The sequence below is a fragment of the Dermacentor albipictus genome, chromosome 1 (assembly GCF_038994185.2).
Source record: "Dermacentor albipictus isolate Rhodes 1998 colony chromosome 1, USDA_Dalb.pri_finalv2, whole genome shotgun sequence".
NCBI classification, from domain to species: domain Eukaryota; kingdom Metazoa; phylum Arthropoda; class Arachnida; order Ixodida; family Ixodidae; genus Dermacentor; species Dermacentor albipictus.
Window position 1 is genome coordinate 440,884,799 of NC_091821.1, and position 22,357 is coordinate 440,907,155.

Genomic DNA, 22,357 nt, shown 5'->3' on the forward strand with positions numbered 1-22,357 from the left:
GAGAATGATTTTGAGCCACCGCGCCAGAATTTAAGTTCTTCACAGCGTTTGGACTATTGGCTGCAATATTTAGGTATTGAACTCTTCAATTACCTCAACTTAATTCCACTCTACAATAGGAAAGGCACGGACTAAATCAACCAACAATGCAAATGAATACTACCACATATTCTGTAATAGGTGCACCACGTATACGTCATTCTTCCAGCTTAAACACCTAAGCGCTGCATGTTCAGTTTATTATTTCCTACAGTGGAAGCATGTCGTGTTGGCTTCAGTTGAATTTAACGCTTTCACATGCACTGCTTCCATATTTTTGCCTATACCAAACTGAAGTTAACAATCTACGGTGATGCCCATCAAAAAATGTTTATTTTACTGCAATAGAATGGTGGCGTGGTCTGTCACCACTGCAGTGAAGGCACCTTCGAGTGTTCATGAGAACACCTTTTCTAGGGCAGTGTCAGTGGATCGTCAAGTGGGAAGTTGCATTAGTGAACACGTTTTGCAAGGAAGGGTTAACCAAACAGCATATGAACATCTTTCGCAATTTAATTCTGCTTGAAATATTCTCTCGACGTTGCTGTTCTTGTTTTCTCAAGATCCTTTGCGCAGTCCGCATTACCGTCGTCTCCATGACTAACAGTGTTACTATAACACACGGTGTTACTATAAAATTACTCAATTGGTATCAGAGTAGTTCAACGCTGATGCAATCTTCTGGAATGCATACGTGCCGAGTTAATTATGTTACTTATCCAAATCAATAGCGAGAATAGTACGGGCGTGGGAAACGAAGATACCACCGAATTCTTGTCCACCGTTCTAACTCAAACTCTTAAGTGAATCTTCTGCATGATGCCGGGTGTTACTAACAGGAAAAGAAGACTCAGGCAGAGTAGTTGATAGGACTCGTACAGGACTGATTGTGAGCCACATAGCGTATTCGGCATTTATCTAAATATTTACAAAGTGGAGGTTGTGGCTCTGGACAGGGTGATACGCAACTTCTAAGACTCTCATCCAGGATGGCCATCTCTCTCTTGAAGGAGACGGGTGCGGCCAGCAATGAAATAAATTCAGATAAGCACACCAGGTATATACTACACGAAAAAGCAAAAAAAATGGGGCGTTGCGTCATGAAACGTCTCAAATATTTCTGCTCGAGACCCACACACTGACAAGAGTCCCAGCACACATATGCACACACATACACTCAAACTTACACGAATAATGGCGGTATAGGCCAGAGCACAGGCACTCGCAAATGAGTAAAAAAAAACGAACACCGGCGTTTTTTACGCGAACGCGCCAGCATAGAAAAAAAAGAACGCGTTCGCCACCGAAATAATCGACAATGAAGGGAATGGAATCAGCACGTGGTCGGCTTCCGTAAGAAGTGTGGCGGAACAGAGTAACTAGCTAAAGTGTTAGGCATCACGGTAAGACCACATTGAATAGGCTCGATACTCGTTAAAGACTATTAGAAGATGCGCAGAAACTATTCCAATTGCTATACTTCTAAGGCCACACATCGCCTTCCTACTCCTAGATCCATACACATTGCGTGGAGCCTAGGCCAGGTAGCCTTACGCGGCAATCAGCAGCCACTCATTTGCGTCCAAGCGCATGCTGCATGTACACTGGGAGTAGCTAGAGGAACGCTAGGAGTAGGTTCATCTCAGAACCGGAACCGCTAAGCTACACGCACATCCTACAACAGTATCTCCTGTGCGCACAACGCTCAAACGTGAGCGGAAGCCGCAGCGTGAAACAGACGACAAACAGACATGAACTCATAGATAAGTCTCTAAGAGGTTCTACACATTGCACTGTACTCTTAGGAATGCCCACACTGCATACAAGTGCACAATCTTCCAACACATGGAAAACACACGCGCTTACACCCACACTGCGTCCCACCACATTATTTCCCATTCAATAATACAACTCGTGCCGATCGACCGAGAGAGAAGGCAAACTCAGGCCGCTAGAATCGTGTACTTAAGTGGCAACCACTGCAGTGCGTAAAAACTACTCGGGCTCACTTCTCGCGCGTGATGTTTTTGTTAGAATGTATTACCATGTTTGCATGATTCTATCGCACCACCGATTGCAATGCGCAGTTATATTACCGCCGAAATCTAAAAAAATACTTGTTACCGATTCTACCACGCACATCAAGTAATAAAACCTGAGTCGACGCGCACTGTGTTGAAACGATTTTATGGATCATACAAAGGCACACAGACACGCACACATCTGAATCTTAGCGGCCAGTGGCTATCACAGTCCGACGACACCTCCTTTTCACTGTCTACCGACCACAGAAAGTCATATTCAGTTCAATTTAATACATTAGAAATGCTACACTTCTGGATGCGAGCGCAACCGTTGTCTACGACAGGGCATTGCATGCACCAAGGGCCCATCTCTCGATGTCTCCGAGCGTCGCTTTCTTCAGATGGCCCATTCGATGGCAGTGCGCCTGGCTACCTTGCATAGCGCTTTTATATTTAAGTAAGAGTCGGTTTAATTTTTTAGTTTGGAGTACCATGAGTTACGGTTGTAACGTGCCTGCAAATTTGATTGCAACTCCTATTTTAAAAAAGAAATGCGTGTTAGAATCTTGCAAATACGGGACCTATGTTGGAGTTGATGGTTCCCGTACAATCTTTTGTATTGAGAAAAAAAAGGAGACCTTGGTGAGGACATGACCTGAATAAAAGCTATATTCTTTACCCTGGACTGCATTAATATGCTTCTATATCTTATCTCATGTGGACATTAGGTGTTCATTAACGTCTCTTCAAGACTCACCTTACTTGTGCTGCAAAGCGCGTGATATTGCGATAGCGAGAGCAAGAAGCCCCTGAATTGCTATGAAAACACTTAGACGAAGGAGAAAAATTACATGTGAAACAATGGAGAGGGAAGGGGGTGGGAGGGTCGGGCTACAAGAAGTAGGGATGAAGAGGGAGAAAATGTGTAGGGCAGTGCTAGCTAAATACAAGGGAATGGTAAAGGTGCACTGGTGGAAAGAGTAGTCATAATGTTCCTTCGAAAGCACACTTGTGCTGAGTAATCATTTCTGGTTCGACATAGACATATGCAGCCTGCGTGGTGTGCACGAGCACGTGCTCCGAATTTCAATTCGCTTCATCCTACTTCACTTTCTTAGTCTCCCCGCCAGGTTTTCTCTTGTTTGCGTATGCTTATATGATGATTTGCACCAACTTTTGTTTAGCATTTTGAACTTCTATAGAACCGCTTGAATCGGCATAGCTCTAGAACCCTAAAGCGGAACTATTGCGAAATAGCTCTTTGCCCTTTGAGGAAGGAAAACAACAGAAAAATAAGGAAAGGAGAAGTGGCTTTTGTATTTGAGGTAAGAACCAACAGCTGTTTCGCTACGCTAACGAAGCAAACAAACTCTGTTTGCTGCATAGCTCTCCATCCTCTCTTTTCTACACCATTGCTGCTTTGGTACGGCCGCCTGAGGACTTATCGACGTCTCTCTCTTCCTGTTTGGCGTGCGTACTGACCTTCAGCAACAACGCATCTGCTTCGCAGGGTTCTAACACCGCAACTCCTGGCGTTGTTTCTTTCCTTGCACATTCACTAAGCAGCGAAAATTCGCTACAGGAAGAAAAGCGGTATGTTGCGTCACATTTTTAACAGAGAGAGAAACCAATTATGGAGACCCCATGTGTTTTACTGATGTAACGTGTTCATTAAGATGTCATTCGTTTCCCAGATATCACAATATCAGCACATCAAGGCTATATTTTTTATTCTAAATAATTGTTTTGCACGAAAGGAGACTACACCCTTTCTAAGCGCAATGCACCTAAAACAGGGCAAGATGTTTAAGGCCAATACTCAGTTCACCAAACATGCAGCTTGTGGAAAACATGCCTTGGCAATCTGACTTCATGCCTTGTTTTATATCGAACCTTAGCCTACTGTATAATTGTATACCAGACGTTTGGCTATGCACCTTATATAGTACATCTGTACAGAACTAAAAAGGATGTTTAGGACGAAAAACTAAAATTTCTGTCATGCTCCTTTCAGGTATCATCATTTCAGGAGAAAGAATAGAAAGTGCGCCGAGGTGTCCAACTGTCATGTTCCAACATCTTGCGCGAACTTTCCCAAACCTGTTCACGCTGCTCTTTTTTATTTTCCTTTGAACAAGTATTGTCCGCAGATTTATATATGCTCATGTGATGCATTGAAAGCTGGTTCTATATTCATGGTATCTTTTGCAGTGCGAAGACGGCGGAACTTAGCTACGTCTAAATTACGTCCATTGCAATTTTACAAATGGATATATCGATACAAAATGACAACCGATAAAGCTGGCTGCGGTGAAGACAACAAGGAGCACAAGGCGGTGTCCGTTCCTGTTGATAACCATATTTGGTCGAGTTTGTACTATCACTGCAATTACAACTTGTAAACAGTATTCTGTCTGTGTTTCACCTACGATTCTTGAAGCAAGTGTGGGTTCTACACAAATATTACGGTGCATGAATGGTCAAATCTTACCAACGCGCTTATTTTTAGCCTTGCGTAACGCTATTCCCGCTTTTTGGTAGGAGCGAAACCATAATGTTACATCTGGCAGATTTTCCTTGGCATATCTAACCACTGGTACAACTCTCTCCGTTGAATTTGATGAAGGAAATGTATTATTTGCGGTAGTGTAAATCTATAGACAAAGAATAGCTGTCTGGCTTACATACTACAAATGGAGCGTGCATGCTCAATCTGATAACCTTAGAAGCAATTAGCGGGCTGTTGAACGCTACCCAACTAAAGACTGACAACGATCGTGCAAGTTTGTCCCTCGAAGCAATCTCTCAACCCAACCAGAACAGCATTATTGATAAAAAAAGAACAAGAACAAAACAGAATAAGTGTGAGATAGCGGTAAAATGTTCCCAAAGTACACAAAATGACGAGTGAGCAGTAATTGGCAATTTTCGACTGCAGGCACTTTTTGAACAAATGATCACAAAGTGGCTCTAAAACCGGTCGACGCGGGTGGGATCGACTCAGGACGTGGCACAGGCAAGTCATAGCGATGTTTAGGCCATGAAGTGTTTTGACAGAGGCTCTATTTTCTAAAATTTGATCTCCTATTTTCACTCACCTAGTGTGTGAAATTCCCAGAAATAAAGAGAATATCTTACGCGCAAACTGACTAAAATGAACACTTTACCTAATGCACTTCTGCCTAGTGACTGAGAGATTATTTTTACATAACGGTATACATCAAACGCAACAAAATTATTAATAAGCTTGCGGAAGTCGTATTCGGTACTTAGGAATGAGAACGATGCGACAGAGAATAACTCCACAGTTGGCATGTAGGTAGGCGGCGCTTTTTTTCTAAAGGCCGGTAAAATAAAGGAACAACGTAGCGCTAAAATATAGCGTTGCCACGTGACTAGTGAGATACCCTTCGGCCAAGGTAATGCGATGAATATGGCGAAGTAAAAGGAATAACGTATTCATGCAATGAGCATTCTCTGAAAACTTCACCCAGTTTACAACAACGACAGCAAGTGGTCTCTTCCATTGCAAACATCGCTAAGAGGCCGCTATCAGACGAGTTTCTTTTACGCCCTTGGCCTAATGAAAACAGCGCAGCCCTCATAACACGTTCAACTATAACTTTTCTCCATGCCACTGGGCTGAACGCACCCCTTTAGAGTTGCTACAGCTCTGTGAATTTGTATATACGCATCTCTTCCTTATACCATCATCATCATTTATCAGCCCTTTCCCTCTCCGTCCCTCTTCCGCAATGTAGAGTAGCAGGGCAGAGCGAGTTATTGCTCAGGCCGACCTCTCTGCCTTTCTGTAAATAAATTTATCTCTCTCTTCACCCAGTTTATGGTATGTCTGCCGGATACTATTTGGCTTGTTTACCTGCACCTTGGGTCACTGGGTTGTCCATTCATAGTGCATAGTCCACCAGCCGGCTGTGCTGAGGAAACCACGCTCGAAAGCAACCGCCCGACCAAATTGAGTCAATCAGTATGTGACATTGCTTATGAACCACTGGGTACGTGCTGCTCTTAATGAAACTCTTTGGCACCAGTTTTAGTCTCTGGGTACGTCGCCGTCACTATGTGTGGCATTTCAATAAACATCGTTGGTGGAACCTGGGCTCACGGGGCATGCGTCACTCGATATGTACCTCTCTTCAATTGCAAAAAAAAAAAAACTCATTTAACATTTTTCAGCTGTTGGTCAGAATCGAGCCATATATATTCAAGTAGTCTTGTCTGAATCTGGTCTGGCTGCTTTTGTGAGCTTCGAATTGCGCGCTGATGCGTGAAACCTCGCTGTAAAACTTGCCAGGCGTTCATGCAATACTTCATCGATGCGCAAACTGCACGACCAGTTGCGAAGACTTTGAAAGGAGTCGTAGAAACTGTCCTAGAGCCTTCACGGCATCGTTCAAGCTCACTGCAGTCGAGAGTACCAGACTGAAAACTTATCTAAGAGATATGTTACATTCTGAAAGCGATGAAGACGCTGATGAGGCTTTTGTGGAATCCTACGCGCTTGACTTATTTTTGTCCTTACAGCCCCAACTAGAGCAACTTTGACGCGCTTCAGGAGCGACTGCTATATGCAGTTTAATGAAGCCCCCCCTTCCCCCCCTTCCCCCCCCTTCCCCCCCCCCCTTTTACTCGTTCATAATAAACTCTTTGATTCTCTCCTTTATGCTGGTTCTTAACTGCGGGCTCTACAGGGGGTGCGGACTATGTATAAAGAAAAGAGTATTTAAAAGCCAAATTTGCCACTGCAAAATATACACCAATGTGCACTTTATTCGGGGAAATACAGTATGTTAAGACGCGCATAGTGCGTGGAACTGGTGGTGGCTAGACTAGAGGTAGCGGCGTGCCCAAAGGGGTGCGCGGAAGAGAAGCCCAGCTGATCTATGCGCCTCATACATAATACGTTTTAATCGTATTAACGCGTTAATTGTATTAGCATATAGTCGCCTTGACAGGGCATCTGCCGAAATTTTTATTTATTATAGAGCGAACTGGAAGCCAAATGATACGGCACCTTGTCTTTGAGCAAGAGCCAATATATCTAGTGTTGCTCGTCTTTCTCAAAGTTATTACGAGTGCCGTGAGAACAGCAGTAACAGGATTGAGCACTGTTGACCTAATTAGGCTGCGGAAATGTAAGTAGAGATGGTAAAACACAATAACCTGCTCTTTCGACAGCACTGTTTCTCTCATTCACGTGCGTACTGTTCGTAGACTGATATTCTCCTCCTGACTGCCTTATTTACACCTTTACCCTGTGTTACAGCGAATATCTTCCCTTTAGCCGTGGAATGGCACTTTATTTGCTTCATACCTTCTCATTTTCTCGATAAGCCCTCGAGAGAGCTGCTCTGCACAGTGCATACAGATGGTGGTTTTCTAGAGCATTTTTCGTGTTTCATTTTTTTTCTGTGTTCCTGTTTATAGAGTAGCTATATTTCAGTCCCACACCAAGAAAACCCAATACTTTCCCTAAAGACAGCAACGTAGCGATTATTGGTTAGTTCTGGTTAGCTATTTGTACAACGTAGGTAAACGTTTGTTGTTCAATGTTGCTTTGTTCGTGATCGTAATGACAATGTACACACAACTAATATTAAGCAGGGAAAACGCAGGGCAAGCGGGAGCCAACGTTTCGACAAGTACGCTTGTCCTTTTTATGTCGCCTTGAAAAAGGCAAGTCCACTAGTCCAAACGTTATCTCCCTGTTTTACTTTCTTGTCATCTTGCTCATAATAGGGAGCAGGTGTTTCAGAGCAGAAGGTACTTATAGCAGTAACGACACATATCTTATATAAACTTTTTTTAACGCTATGGTGCCAATATTTCCAGTTGACTCGCGGAATTTTCATGCGGCGTTCAAAAAAATAAAGGGTGCGCGGTGCATGGACATGGAAGTTTTTTGTTTTTCACGTACGAAGTAACATTTCATTGGTTTTGGCAGATCGAGTATTTCTCATAAATGTAAAACTGAACCTCTTATATTTAGAAAGTTATTAAAGTCCATAACTGCAGATATCACATTGAGGCATTTGACGAAAAGAGTGCCATACGAGGTCAAGGAAAGAAAACTGAAACTATTGGTAAAACAGATATAGCTTCTTTTTCGACAGAAGTCGGTCACGGTTCTTTTTTATTCAAGTGGAGTGCCGGGACAGATCGTCACCTATTCAAATTCGCACTCTCGTCACATCTGCGGCATCTCTCTGACCCACTTGCAAAGCTGAGCGTGAAACTTGTCCTGACCCTCACGTTACCCCAGTGTGGTACGGCTCTGTGGGTGACATGACGCGAGTCTCCCTGACGATATGCCTAAAGCGTCTCACTTAACGGTCTTGTCCTGTTATGAGCAATATGATTCGCAACGTTCTGGTTGGCGGGTGGTTGCGTACATTGCACAACTTGTAACTATCTGTTGCGTGGCTGCTTTTATTAAAAAAGTATTTTGGCATTATTAATCGATGTATTACATGTCTGCTAGCCGTGCAGTTACTTGCAGAAAAAAAACATTGTTAGTACTTGCTGACTGAGATCAACAATTATTGCACTTTGCATACTAACACAGAATAGACAGGCTAGCCTGTAGAGCTGCACTTTAGCGTAATTTGCAACTTCCGCAGTCAATGAATATGTAGCTTTTTGCCACGAAGCGTACGACAAACGTTATACATGGCCTAATTAGTGGGATGGAGAGTGTACAAGAAAAGCTTTAGTGTGGAAAACGAAGCATCAACAATTTGTAACAGTGGGAGCGTAGGTTGCGTTAATTCTAATGGGGGTAGAATATAAAAAAAACGCCCAACTACAATCATCTGCCTGCACACCAAATATTCCCAAATAGTCGCAATTAGCCTATAGAATGCCTCTACCTTCCCCTTCTTTTTTTTTTCGGTGTCCCACATGAAAACTGTGTCTCTTCGGAGGTAGAATACCCAATTCCAATTTACATTCGTAGAAGCACGAAATTCTGACACAGCAACTGAATACGGATGGAGCAGTTTCCGCAGTAATCCTGCTTGTGCACATCATTAGGAACCAATATTAGAACACAGCGATCTTCTCCTCAAACTCTTTCTAAACTCGCGCTGAGCCTAGAAAGAATACAAGTACCGAATAGGGAAGCATCAAATTTCTGTTTTGATCTCATTTGCAGGTCTGTATCTTGCAGAAATATTTTTGGTCTTGTATGCTGCAATTTGGAAACCATGGTATACTGTGAACACATTAAGGCTTTTGCAAGAGCGACGTAACACAAAGCCGTTGCAGTACTGCAATTCTTAACGGACCTCCATTTTCCCTTTTGATGTCAAGGATTGTGCCAACATACAACGAAGCAACGTGGATAACTTAACATCACAGTTTACAATAATAAAGTGCTTAATTGCACATGAAATATTGATCGCGAAGCAAAATGGTTGTTTAGAAGTACAAGCGAGGTCGTACAAAATTTGTCAAGAATTATATTACGCATTACGGAATGCATAGAGGAATGCGAAACAACACGAGCGCTAACTTGCAACTGAACTTGCACTGGAAACCACGTCCTTAGGAAGATTTTCCATTTCGTTTAGATGGAAGGTAACGCACATGTTTGAGTACTTTGCTCTGTGTTGTGTATATCACTATTTCTTGCGCGACAAAGCAAAAATGAAAAAAGCCAATGTTTCCCAAGAGAATATTTGAGGCCTCTGTTGTTACCATCTGAAAAAAAAAGAAAGAGAAAGAATCCGATGATCAGCTGCGTTTCAAGCCACCTGAGCGGCGATTTGAAACTGTAGTGTAGCCATATTTTTGCGCATCTGGTATCTGCAATGACTAAATATTTACAGAATTGTTCAAAAGGGCCTTCTTTGTACACTTGTTTGGTTAGGGCTGCATTGCCAAATTGAGGTAGGGGTAATATAAAAATTACATTTCAATTCTATTCCAACTATATTTCCTTTGTGTGCTTCCATAGTTCTCCGAGCCTCGCACCGGCTATTTTATAACCAGGAAAGGCCGTTCGGGTCTGGTAGCCTATCAAAAAAGCAAGCACGCCAGGCAGAACCAACCGTGGGTTAATATCTTTTCAAGCTATATCTTATGCGTTTGAGATTTATTGGATGAACGTCTCCCTCAGCTACCATTATAGAGGCTAGAAGGTTTGACTAGTGTCGTGAACGTGCCAGAAAAGAGGAAATGATTTGCAATGACGGCTCACAGATAGCGTTAGAGCTAGCAGGTGTGTTGTGCGCGCGTTCAGCACCAATGCCGGGAAACGCGTTTCGCTGAGCGCATCTTGCTGTAACGGCTGCGATATTCGTCTGGCCAAAGCACAAAATATAATACGAGTGTCTATATGTTTTGCTTCGCTTGCGACGTAGGTCAGCAACGGCATGCTGAAGACGCCGGTTCTCGCCCGAGCCCCGAAGCTAAGCAGCATTGGGCTCGGTCAGTACTTGGGAGGGAAACCAACTGGGAACACCGAGTGCAGAAAAAAAAAAACACTTTCGCAGCTACTGCTTCGTTAAAAAGTTAAATGTGGCATGACCTTCAACGTAAGCGCGTCTTTGTCAAACTTCCGCGCTTCTTTGATAACGCCGACGGGCGCATTACCACCTGTGATTTCGACTCCCTTAGAAGTAAGTGCATTCCCTATACATTTTACGATGTGAGGTAAATCAGAACTGAAATGAAGGTTCCTTGTTTTGTCCACGGGATGTTGAACCTTACAGTTGATTTCCTGGGCTGATGCTGGAAAGATGGAAATGCATTTTTATTAACACAATAAACAATATCGTGGGTACAATGCAGACTCAGATTAGCAACTTGTTAATATCTAAAGAAATCTAGCGACCAAAATCTTGTCGGGTAAAAAGTATGTACCTTTGATGCCAAAGAGCCTCCACAGGCAACGATTCCACGAAGAACCATCGCTAGTCCAGAAGTCGACGAACAGGCCTGCTTTATAAGCGAGGATTGTGGCCTCCAGCAAAACCTTTGAAAGCACCGGTGCCTTAACATTCCCGTGGGCGGCGAACACGCCAAGTATTTGTGTCCATGTTCCTGCAAAGATGAAGCACTACAGGATGAGCCGTACAGAAAACAGTACATAGGTAGTGGTATCAATTTCAAGGCGAAGCACGTTCACAATATAAGCCACTTTTATTATAAAAGCAATGACAAACATCACTAACAAAATAACAGGATAAAACTGGATGGTAATATCTTTGCAGCCATTTTAGCGTTGCAACCGTTCAATTTGAATAACTTACCTTGGAATGGCTGGAACATGACGACAAGGCCATGGTCGCTTGCCGTTTTTGTTGTGTCGTCAGTAAATGGTCCAAGGTCTACAAAACCAGTAAGCTCGCCAGATGGTCTCACGCTGATGTTTTCCGAAAGCCTAATTTCATCGAAGACCAGTCTACCATGGCGAATGGACTCATCCATGTCCTTGGTCTTCTTCTGCCCACCTGAGAGAATGCTGGTACTAAACCCAAATGCACTTCTGAAACTTTCTATACGTTTATCCAGGCATGATTTGCTAGGCAGAGCCATTATTTCGTGCCGCCTGATGTGCTCACAGAGCTTGGGGCTTCTCATGCGCGTAGGGATGCATTCCAATATTCATAATTTGCTTACCGCATGCCGGGCTTGACTTTCTGCGGGCAGCATAAAAACACATTTTAACAGCAAGACGCTGCTTTGGTGGAAGCCCGTTTACCTTTGTTTCCAAGACAGAGCTGGAAATAGATTCATTGATCACTCGAAGCTGTGAAACACTTTTCTTGGCGTTTGCCAGCTTTCTCCGTGCGCGCAGCAATTATAGGGCCTTCCTGGCACTTCGTTGTTTGTGTGATATACTCAGCTTTTTCTTAAGCCGATATGTTCTCTTTAGTGCCAGCTTCTTCGTGTACTTGCATCGCAAAGAGAGTTTGCCGTCAGTTGATCTCCTGAGGCAGTTTTTGGCAATGTGCTTGCCTCCGAGCTCAACGGACTGTCCTCGCTGGATTGGGTGAATTTCAAAGCCTGGGAAAGGTATTAAGATATCGGCCTTTCTCAATGCCGCTGCGGCGTCGTCAGCCGTCTTGACACAAAATTCTTCAACCTTTACGTTCCCATAGAACACGCAGCAACGGTACGCACTCGTCTCAGCACAAGGGACCTCTGAAAACGGCATGAAAGCAACATGCTTACTGACATACAAATTTGCTACCCCAGAGCTGCAGTGCCACCCAAAGCATAACGTTGCAGGGTCATTTTCCAGCACAATTCGGCTGCAGCGGACAGAAGGCAGTGAAATGTCGCTGAATGGGTGTGGTCTTGCCTCTGAGAAGCTTACATTGCCGTGTTTCTGAGCGTTGCCGTCTTCCAGGAGGTGGTTTCGCGCTCTGCGCTTCGGTGTTGGGGCGTAATTACCTGCGAGATTCCTCTCTTTTCTCTTTTTTGGGACACTCTTAGACATATAGCCGGGCACGTCAGGGAATATTGTGGGAACGTCGTCGTCATTGAGCACTGGCCATTCACGCTCTATTTCGACGACCTCCCCATTAATGATATTCTTGAAAGTTCTTTGGACATAGCGATCGTCAAAATGACGGGAACACACCACACTTGTCTCATCCAGCACTTTGTCCTCTCGTTTTATGTTCTTTGCCCATTCTTCTCGTCAAAGAGCGTCTGCGGGAGCACGAAACAGCGAAACCTTTTCGGCACATGACTTATACCCCCCTTTGCACAGGGGCACAAAACACGTTCTGCCTTTCTTTGCAGGCATGCTCTAGACACACAAACCACATTCACGGCACTGTTGAATGACTGCGCACAAACATGCCAGACAATCAGGAGCGAAGCGGAAGCACACCAGAAAGACTGCGCTTTCACTCGACGAGCGACACGAGGAGCTGCGGCAGCGGCATCGGTCTTCTCTGCTCGCCTAACCCGGCTGCCGCGAACAGCGCCACCAACGCTAGCAACGAAACAGGTTTCGGCGCGGCGGCTGGCGAGGGCGCCTCCTCACGACACTAGTCAAATCTTCTAGCCTCTATACTACCATGGCGGACTTTTCGGAGAAACTGGTGCTTTTATTGAGCGTTCAAACCTCTTCAATAACAAGAGACAACGTGATTGACCTTTCAGAAACACACCACAGTACGATGAAAGACGCACCGAGAATTTCGAGGATGAAAACGATCAAAGGTAAATGTGTATACGTGGAAGCGAAGTTTGCATAGAAGCCCACGCTTTCAAGATATGGCGGTTTTTCAGTTGTTTATGGGGCTTAGCGCCATCTATGTGGGGTGCGAACATCTCTCGCAAAAAAATAAAATTAAAATGGAAGTGACGCTATATCCAGTAAAAGAACGAAAAGAGTATCATAGGCTTTCTATTGGAGCGGTATTTTTAAACATCCTGTAGCCCAAGGGGAGTCCGCTGTGGCCGACGCATTGTGAATTCCAAACTCCTCTCAATGGGTCGTGTGCTTTAAGTCGATGTCTTCTTTTTACATCCAACGCCTTATAGAATGCGGATATATGGCTAGTGAGAAGTCACTGGAATTTAAGTATGCTACTCTTTCCCGTTGCTTTTCCTGTGAAAGTTAGTACTATGCGTGTTTGTGACCTTTGCATAAACTGTGCTCTTGCTCATTATTCCTTCCACATTCGGCTGAGCTGACCCGGCTACATACCGCATGTTATTCCGTTATTTCCTTGCCCCTTACGCATATAGGGCCTCAAAAGTTTAGAGTGATGCTCCACATTGCTAGCGAGTTTCCGTTGAAACAAAAAAGTAATTCATTGTTATGCTCACATTTCTGTCAACAGTTCAGTATTATTGGCTGAAAAACCGAAAACAAGAATTGCAAAGTTGGCATACGGCCCACACTAAATGCGGCAACGAAAAAACGTGAAGATCAGCGATTTGTGCTCCCAAAAGCCTTGCCCATAGCAATTGCAAAGTGCACTAAGCATTCTGGTACAAAACTTTCTCAATACTAGACTGACTAGAGAACATGCCAACTTACCCGGACTTTCTGCAACAACCGGAATGTCGATACAGTTTTCGCTCAAATTTCAAACCTTTATCTTACCTTGCGTGTCTGTCATAAATAGTGCTTTTTTTCTCGTCATGCAGGTGGATGTTTCTGGAGTCAGGCTTCGACAGGGGGACGAAAATTGCCCCGTTCTAAAACGTTGGGTCAAGACTCAACGCTTGTACGCAACCCCATACGAGCATTTTCCAATACACAAATTACACTTCTGCGTTCTGTTCCTGTGTGAGCTGCTACCATTACATCAAGGAGCGCTACTATGTGTCGAAAAGACTGGAAGACAGCCCAAGCGGCAAGACGTGCTATCGATATCGACCAGAACATTTATATCACAAAGGTGCTCGCTACAGGAAACTATTGCACTTCAGAGAGATCTTCCTTCAGACATATGGCCCACCGTTATTCAAAAACGAACTTTTCGTAAATGGCCGGTTCACCCTCACTAATCTGCACTGTCATCATGGCCACTTAATAACTGTGCGGACGCCTTCCACAACTATATCGCCACTGGACTGACGCGTCGTCGGTAACTGTGCATTGTCGCTATATGTAATTGCCACAATGCCGCTGTATCTTACCCAAGGTTGCACAGCGACCTTAGGCAAAACATAGCGGCATTGCGTGTACTTTGTAGTTGTCAAAAAAGTGGAATGGTTTACAATCTGCAGTTTATTCGTTTGTTATCGCTGTGCCTTACTTGTCAACATATGATCTATCAACCCCTTAGGGGCTCACCGTGTTTATATGAATGGTGCCAAATTGGCTATACTTTTTATGATACAAAACTTTTCATTAAGTTATTTAGGGCTCTGAACTCTAACTTAAGAACATTTATCGGTAAAAATAATAATTGATTTGTTATAACAAACAGAGAGCTGCACTCCTGGAAGCCCTCGAAAAATATAGATTCTTTGGAACAGCTGTACTGCACTGAATTATATTGAAATGGACTGTTTGTAATCTAATGTTTCCACGCCTACTGGAGTCCATCAACTGCATGGTACCGAGAAAATCCCATGAGAACAGGGCAAACTCAGTTCGCATGGCATGGCTCCTGCCTTGTAGTGTGAAAAAATGAACTCAAATAAACGCGCCGAAAACAAAACCACTAATACCATCTATGTACTAAACCCAACGACAAACTTTGACAACCATCACAAGCCATTGAAGAAGTGGCGGAATACCCATGACGAGATCGGCTCGTCCTAATCCAAAAACGTCGCAGCTTCGCCCAAAAGGCGAAACATCGATTGCGATGGCAAATAAACTTGTGAACGCTCGCTTGCTAAATAAGCTAACAAGCATGATGTCAGCGCCGACAGACAAACAGGCCCAAACTACATTCGATGACCTCTGACAGTCGTTGTCAAAACGTTGGAGGGAGGGATCACGGAAGTAGCGCCGATTGAAGCGACCTTCATGCTGTCTATCGCTTTGAAGCAAACTGAGCGGCAAGAAAACCGCACATGCAAAGCTACGAGCGGTTGACCCACCTCGACTGAGTCCCCATAGGAGATCGCTTTCAATATAAAGCTCGCGCGTGGCTGCTGAAGTACAACGCAACCACCTACCTACCCTCACCCGGCTCTGTGCACACGACAGTGGACGGCGCGCTTTCTCTCCGCATTCCTCCCTTCAGCATGCGAGATTGAGCGCCGATCTTCAGCTTACCCTCGCACGCTTTCACTCGCACATGCAGCGTACGGCGCGCGGCGACTATAATCGCCCTTGGACTTTATACGGAACGTGGCGGCGGCGGCGACGCCGAAGCCGGTGGCAAGAATGGGACTGCTGTGCCCTAATAATTGCTAGTGGTATAAAATGTCGATTGCGTGTGACAAGCTGAGGTCGTCAAAAACACTTAATGGGTGAATAAAGCTTGCTGCCAATAAAATATTGCGGCCACGGCCTGGCGTGGACCCTGCCTATGTGTCAGGCCGATGTCTGGTAATGTGTTCCAACAGATATGCAAAAACAAAAAAGAAATCAGTCGTCGTGGAAGCAGACAAATTTACAAAGGAAAAGATGGTTGCGCGTTACTTGCCCGAGAGCAGGAGTGAAAACGAATATTCATTGAGTAGATCGCCGTTGGATTTGAGTCAAATTGGAAGAGAACCCATTCTAACAAGTTTGACAACTGGGCGTGTGGGTATAGCATATTATAGGTTGGATTGCGCAACATTTTGACGAGAGACACAGAAGAGAAACACGCACCACAGAGCGCTCTGTGGTGTGTGTTTCCCTTCTGTGTGTGTCGTCCAAATGTTGCGCAGTCCAAACTCTAAAAAACCATTCTAATACACAAACAGGAACCCAAATTATTCGCAAAAGTGGCTACCAAGCGTGGCGAACATTGCACGTGGGAAGAAGATCGTTTGCGGTAAAATGATAGTCATTGTGAATACTTTCTTAAAAACAGGAGTAAGGTAGCACAGAAAGACTGGCTGACGTTTCGAAAGGAGGGCTTATCTTCGTGAAAGGCGGCCTTCTCCTCCTCTACAGGTTAGTTTTAAAAGGTTAGTAGAGTGACGTCACGTGCGATTGTTGTCGGCTGGCTGTAAAGGGAGAGGCTCAAAAAAAGAAAAAAAAGCGCTGTCGCCTGACGTCTCTCGGCGTGTTCTTTAAGACGATGGGACTAGATTTGGAAAGTGAGAAGACGGCAAAAAAGAAAAGAAAAAGAAGAAGTAGATGAAAGCCAAAAAAAAAAGAAGCAAGAACAGAAAAAAGAAGGACATAGGACGGTGTTGGCGGAGCGTGAGGTTACGGAGCCTCCAGCGGTGTCGGTGGCGTGCGCTCGTTGGTTTAGAAGAGCGGATCAGCCGGTTAATGCGTTAGTAAGTAAAAGACATGAGGTGAAGGGACGACTTGAGTAGCTTAGCACCAATGCGTTGGGTAGTATTGAAGGTGTTAAGATGGTTACACGGAATCTGGGGGCATTGGATGGATTAGCTGAAAATTCGCGGATTTGTCTTTCAAGGGCCTTAGCATTTCAGGAAGGCGCCGTCACGGCGTTATGCAGAGGTGGCGTGACCCTGTGTGATCGAGGCGCCGAAGAAGGTAACCTGGCATGCGGAGCTTTTGAAATTGTCTGTGGGGGTGATTAAAAAGAAATAAAAAGAAAAAAAGTTAAGAAAACGAAGCGGTAGAACAACTAGGAGGGTGACAGGAGAAAAAACAGCAAGGGGCAGGTGCAAATGGGAAAGCGCTAAAAGCGTGGATGAGAATATTGAATTGAGTAGTAAGGGACAGGCAGGGGAAAACTAGAAGTGCAGTAATAGGCGTAGTCAAAAATCGAGGTCATCTGCTGCACAACGCCTTTACGGCATCTGTTAATATGAGAGTTTCATGTTTAGGTTAGAGATTTCAGCGAGTCTAAGTTGCCACGTGCCAAATTGATAGGCATTTACACTTGTGTATGAGGTACGATTCCGTATACTTGCTTTCTCAAGGTGAAACGAAATTTGTTTGTAGTATATAGAGCTTTGCTTTACCGAGTATATGGCTAGGTAAATTGTGTTTTGCATGTGCGCGATAGCCATTGAGTCTTTTGGAGTTGAGAAATGCTTTGCGAAATCACCAAAGATCCCTCATTAAACCGTCATTTCTACAAGGTACTCCTCGCCCTACTGTGAATTATGGAGGACATTAATTCTAAAAGTACATGGTCACAACACATAATTCTCGCAACAGTCGACGTCACGGCTCTGTATTCCAACATTCCAATCTCTGATGGTTTATCTTCGCTAAAGAAACCGCTGTCTAAATACAATCCACAACACTGTATTGAAGTCTACGTGTCTATTCTGGAATTTGTTCAATTACCTAAAATACATGGGAGAAGTATGGGCGTACCACTTATACCAACCTACGCGAACATATTTACGGGGACTCTAGACACAGATTTCCCGTTGCGCTGCACAGACAAACCTCGAACGTGCCTAGGATACATAGACTACTTGTTTATAATATCTGGACACGGTCACCATAGTATAGAAGACAGATCCGCAACATTCCTAAGTTCTCGTCACCCAAGAATAAAATTCCCACCGGCATCTTCAAATGAACGCATAAACTTTCTGGACACAAGAATGTATATTGACAACAGTACCTAAAATATGCAAAACATCATCTCAAGCATTGCAAACAAGGCGCCTTTAAAGATCAAGCCACAAGTCAACGTCGCATTCACGTTGAAAACTAAGACTAAGTAGATAGACTCGATCACTTTAAAAAACCCCCTCAAAAAGTAACCACCTAAACAATGCCCTTCAAAAAGCCTACACCGATGTAGCCAAACTACATCGAAGCGAGGCACTCAAACCCCGTCCTAAGATCGCAAGAAGAACAGCGGCCCTTCTTATTACTAAATTCGGAGACGCACTCCCAAAAATGAACAACACCCACAGTAAACGATACGAAATTCTCACCGGCAACCAAAAACCTAATAAGATTTTTCACGACCCGATCAGAGTAGCCAGTAGCAGAAAGAGTAATTTCATGGAAATTATCGTACATGCCAAGCTAAAGACAACGAAGCCAACATCCAGTCCCTGTGGCCGCCCAAGTGTTCTACATGCTAACATATTCAATTTACTACTATGCTAAAAAGTACAACGCCAGATAACCTTACCAACATAATTTCGAGTTTCACGTGCACGTCAAGCTACAAAGTCTACTGTCTAGAATATGTCCCCTTCAACAAACAATACGTAGGTGAGACTGGACAATAAATTCATGCAATACTCAATGGCCATCATGCAAATACGAAGCACAATTTACCCAACGCAGGAACCAGCCACTTTTGTGAACATGGCCATGTATTTGATAAAATAAGGCTCTATAAACTACATACAAGTTTCCGATCACCTCGCGAGAGGATGCACACAAGTTTAAATTGCTATACGCGACGGGAATTAATTTGACCCATGATAACATAGAATCGCTAAAAGCTCTAACTTAAATCTGAAATTCTCATATCATTAACAAAGACAAAAAACACGCTGTTCTACTAGCAAACCTCGATTGTTAACCTCACTTAGCTTATCACTCGATTCAATATTCCTTTCCACGCTTTTAAGCATATATATCAACTATACGAGTCGTTTTCCCATGTGCACCTGCCCTCTCCCGCCTTTTGTTCTCTCACCCTATTTTTTCTTCCGTTTCTTTTCCCGCCTTTCTTTTTACTTTCCATTTATTTTGAAGACCCTAACTGACACATTCCAAAGCCCCAGATGCCAGGATACCTTTTTTTTGGTGCATCGACCACACAGAGTCATGCCAGTTCTGTATATCGCCGTGACGAAGCCTATGCCGATCTACTGACGTTTACGTCCCTTGAAAGACCAAGGCTCTAGCTTCCAACTACCACGGCAATGCCCTCAAACTGCGTGTAGCCGTCTTAACACCTTCAAGATTACCCGACACATTGGTGCTAGGCTACTCAAGTCATTTTTTCAACTCATGTCTTTCTGTTACTCGCTCACGGACCGGCTCTAAAACTACAGACGCACGCTGCCAACGATACTCTCAAAGGGTCGCTAACCTAGACGGATGAAAAAGGCGTAGTGCATCAGAAACATGACAAAGAACACAGACGACAGACACATTTGGAGCTAACTTTCAACAACGAGTATTTATTGCAGTATCCCAGCGTAGATACAGGGTCTTTCAGCGAACACTTTCAAACATTTCTTTAAAGTTGCCTGTGGCAGATAGCTCAATTCCAGTTGATGAGCCGGTCTATTCGAAGGGACGGACAGTAGTTGCACAAAAAATTGAAATGCAATATCGACTAATTAACAACAATTCGCTTATTGACTTTTAAGGTAATTATTTTATGACCCATATTGGAATTTACAGATTCTAGCGGTGGACTCCGCAAGGTGGATCCACTTGGAACGAATTCTCAGGACAACACCAGTTTCCAGATATAAATTCCCTAACTTTGTGGAGAAATGCATTGGCATTCCAGTTAATTGTGAGCTTCAGTTCATGAAACAACGTTTTGTTTACAAATTAACTGGAACGCCTGTTCTCCCGCATGCATTACAACATGTGCAAGGTACATGTAAGCTGAAACTTCCATAGAAGCCCACATGTCGAGAAAATAGGGCTCGTTGTAACTGTCGCCATCTTCGTATCGTGGAGACAACAAACAGCAAGCACAAAAATAAAAAAGAAACAAAGAAGTGACATCACAACAGGAAATGGCTGTGACGTCAAGATCTTACGCTGCTTGGAGCGAATGTTTGAAATTCGTTAGCGTCCGGCATTACAGCCGCTACGACAGCAGTTATTTTTATTTTTTTCAGGCTGAGGCGAGCTTGATACTCGTCTCACCTAAAACGCCAGCGCGCCCTTTAACTACTAATAGTGGTGTATGTCGTAATGTGAGCGTAATTAAGCTGTTATTGATGGCAATGGCTCCAGTAGCTTTCATAGGAAGGTGAGCGAATACGATAGAAAAAAATGACACAGCCGAAAAGCTTTCAAAATGAACTTCACTTTTATTCGTCCTAAACAATGCGACCAATATAACTGACCAAACAAAACATGTTTCAATGATGAAAGGTACTATGGCCAGCACACAGTCGTAATGCAAAGCGACCTATGCGAATCATTTGCACAGAATCATTCGTAATTCCTTGTGACACGGTGTATTCATATCCAACAATTATCAGGCAACGTTTCCCCACACTCACTTTAGAAAACATTCCACTTACTAATTTTGCTGCCCGTAGGACACTCAGGGCCGGGGTTACAGAGAGTAAACGAACATAGCGCGACGTTTCTTTGGGGGACGTTCCGCATCTATCATTACGACGAGACAAGCGCGTCCGAAGCCGCAGCGTTAACTTGCACGATAAACAAAAAAATCTGCACTCACACGTTTTGCCAACGAATGCAGCGCACTCGATCACGGAAAGTTGCAAGTGAAGCGCATGCCCCGCTTTAAAGAAACATGCAACGAAATAAAAAAAAATCGAACGATACCATCGCGTTCAAGTGAGAAACGCCGTTCCTCACGTCACAATAGCTGGCTTGCACGGCCTTGCCATGTCTTGCGCCAGAATCACTGTTTGGTAGGGGTCGCCAAGAAAGTACTAATAAATTGTGACATAGAATGAAGATAACATCTGTTCGTTTAGTGCCGGAAAAATATGTGAAACAGAAAAGTTACTCTTATGCCAGCATTCTGATTGAAATTTTAGAGCATTTTGATATTGAGCAATTGATATCCTTGACCATAGGTTTTCGCACACTTTTCGTTTCAAGTTTCGCTACCGATTTAGATGGACCTTTGCATGTGCTCCGGGCAACCTGACAGCGTGTCTCGCGGCAGAATGGAAAATCTGTGTTAAAGAATCATGCCAGCGCATAAATTCCAACACTCTTCGTGATAATTAGATGGATGGTTTGCTGATACAAGACCCACCAAAGGTGGCGGTGTGATATGCTTCAATGATAAGCCTGGACATCTCGTTAAGGCTTTTTCCGTCCTTTTGCCTCCATTGTGATATACCAACAAGCGCAACGTCCAACTTTCGCTAACCTAGCTCGCGCCCCCCAACACCCTCCTATGCTTTTCTTTTTCTTGCTTTGTTTGTTTATTCATTTGCTGCCCTCCCACTCTCCCACTCTTGTCCCTTCGTCTTATGAACCAGGCCTAGAGACGTCAGGTGAAAGCGCTCATTTTCTGTTCAGTCTCACCCTGTACAGCCAGCGACCACCGACCACGAGTGCACGTGACGTCACTCTACTAACACGCTAAAGCTAACCTACCCAGAATGAGAAAGCCGTCTTTGAAGAAGATAGGTCTTCCTATCGATACGTTGGGCAGCCTTTCTGAGGCACCTCATCCTTGTGTATAACCTTTATACTACAGTGTGCTACTCCATCTGTCAGCCCTATTCTTGGTTTCGCAAATACTTTGTGATGCACACATGCATGCACACAACTTGCATGCCCAAGTTCCTCCTTTTCTGTCTTGCTCACATAATTTGCTCGGCGAATGACTGACGACTTTAATGCGCGCTTAGTGTCTTCAAGCGTGTCCTGATGCAAAGGTGAATAATAAACTAGGCATATCATGGCGCACTCGCCTTGGCGCCAGTAAACGTTCAGCGAAAGCTTAACAAATCTTGAGATAGATTCTTTAACTTGTTACTGCCGATGTAACGTGCAAACTCTCGACCACGAAGTAAGTCAATCAACACGCAGTAGAGGAATCAGCGTT

The 22,357-nt window shown here is 44.0% G+C and overlaps 1 protein-coding gene across 4 annotated transcripts in view; it reads left to right on the top strand.

Moving 5' to 3' along the window:
• Positions 1-22,357, top strand: part of LOC135903072 (collagen alpha-1(III) chain-like) — a 442,036-nt gene that overhangs the window by 121,084 nt on the left and 298,595 nt on the right. Inside the window, exon 17 of one of the 4 annotated variants that reach the window (XM_065453972.2) lies at positions 14,202-14,725. The exons of 1 other annotated variant lie outside the window; for it this stretch is intronic. The gene's annotated coding sequence lies outside the window, so the exon portion shown is untranslated. Of the gene's footprint in view, positions 1-4,274; positions 4,373-5,001; positions 5,081-14,201; positions 14,726-22,357 lie in introns of those variants that run through there. 2 more of the 4 variants (XM_065453975.2, XM_065453973.2) reach the window with 2 other exon arrangements.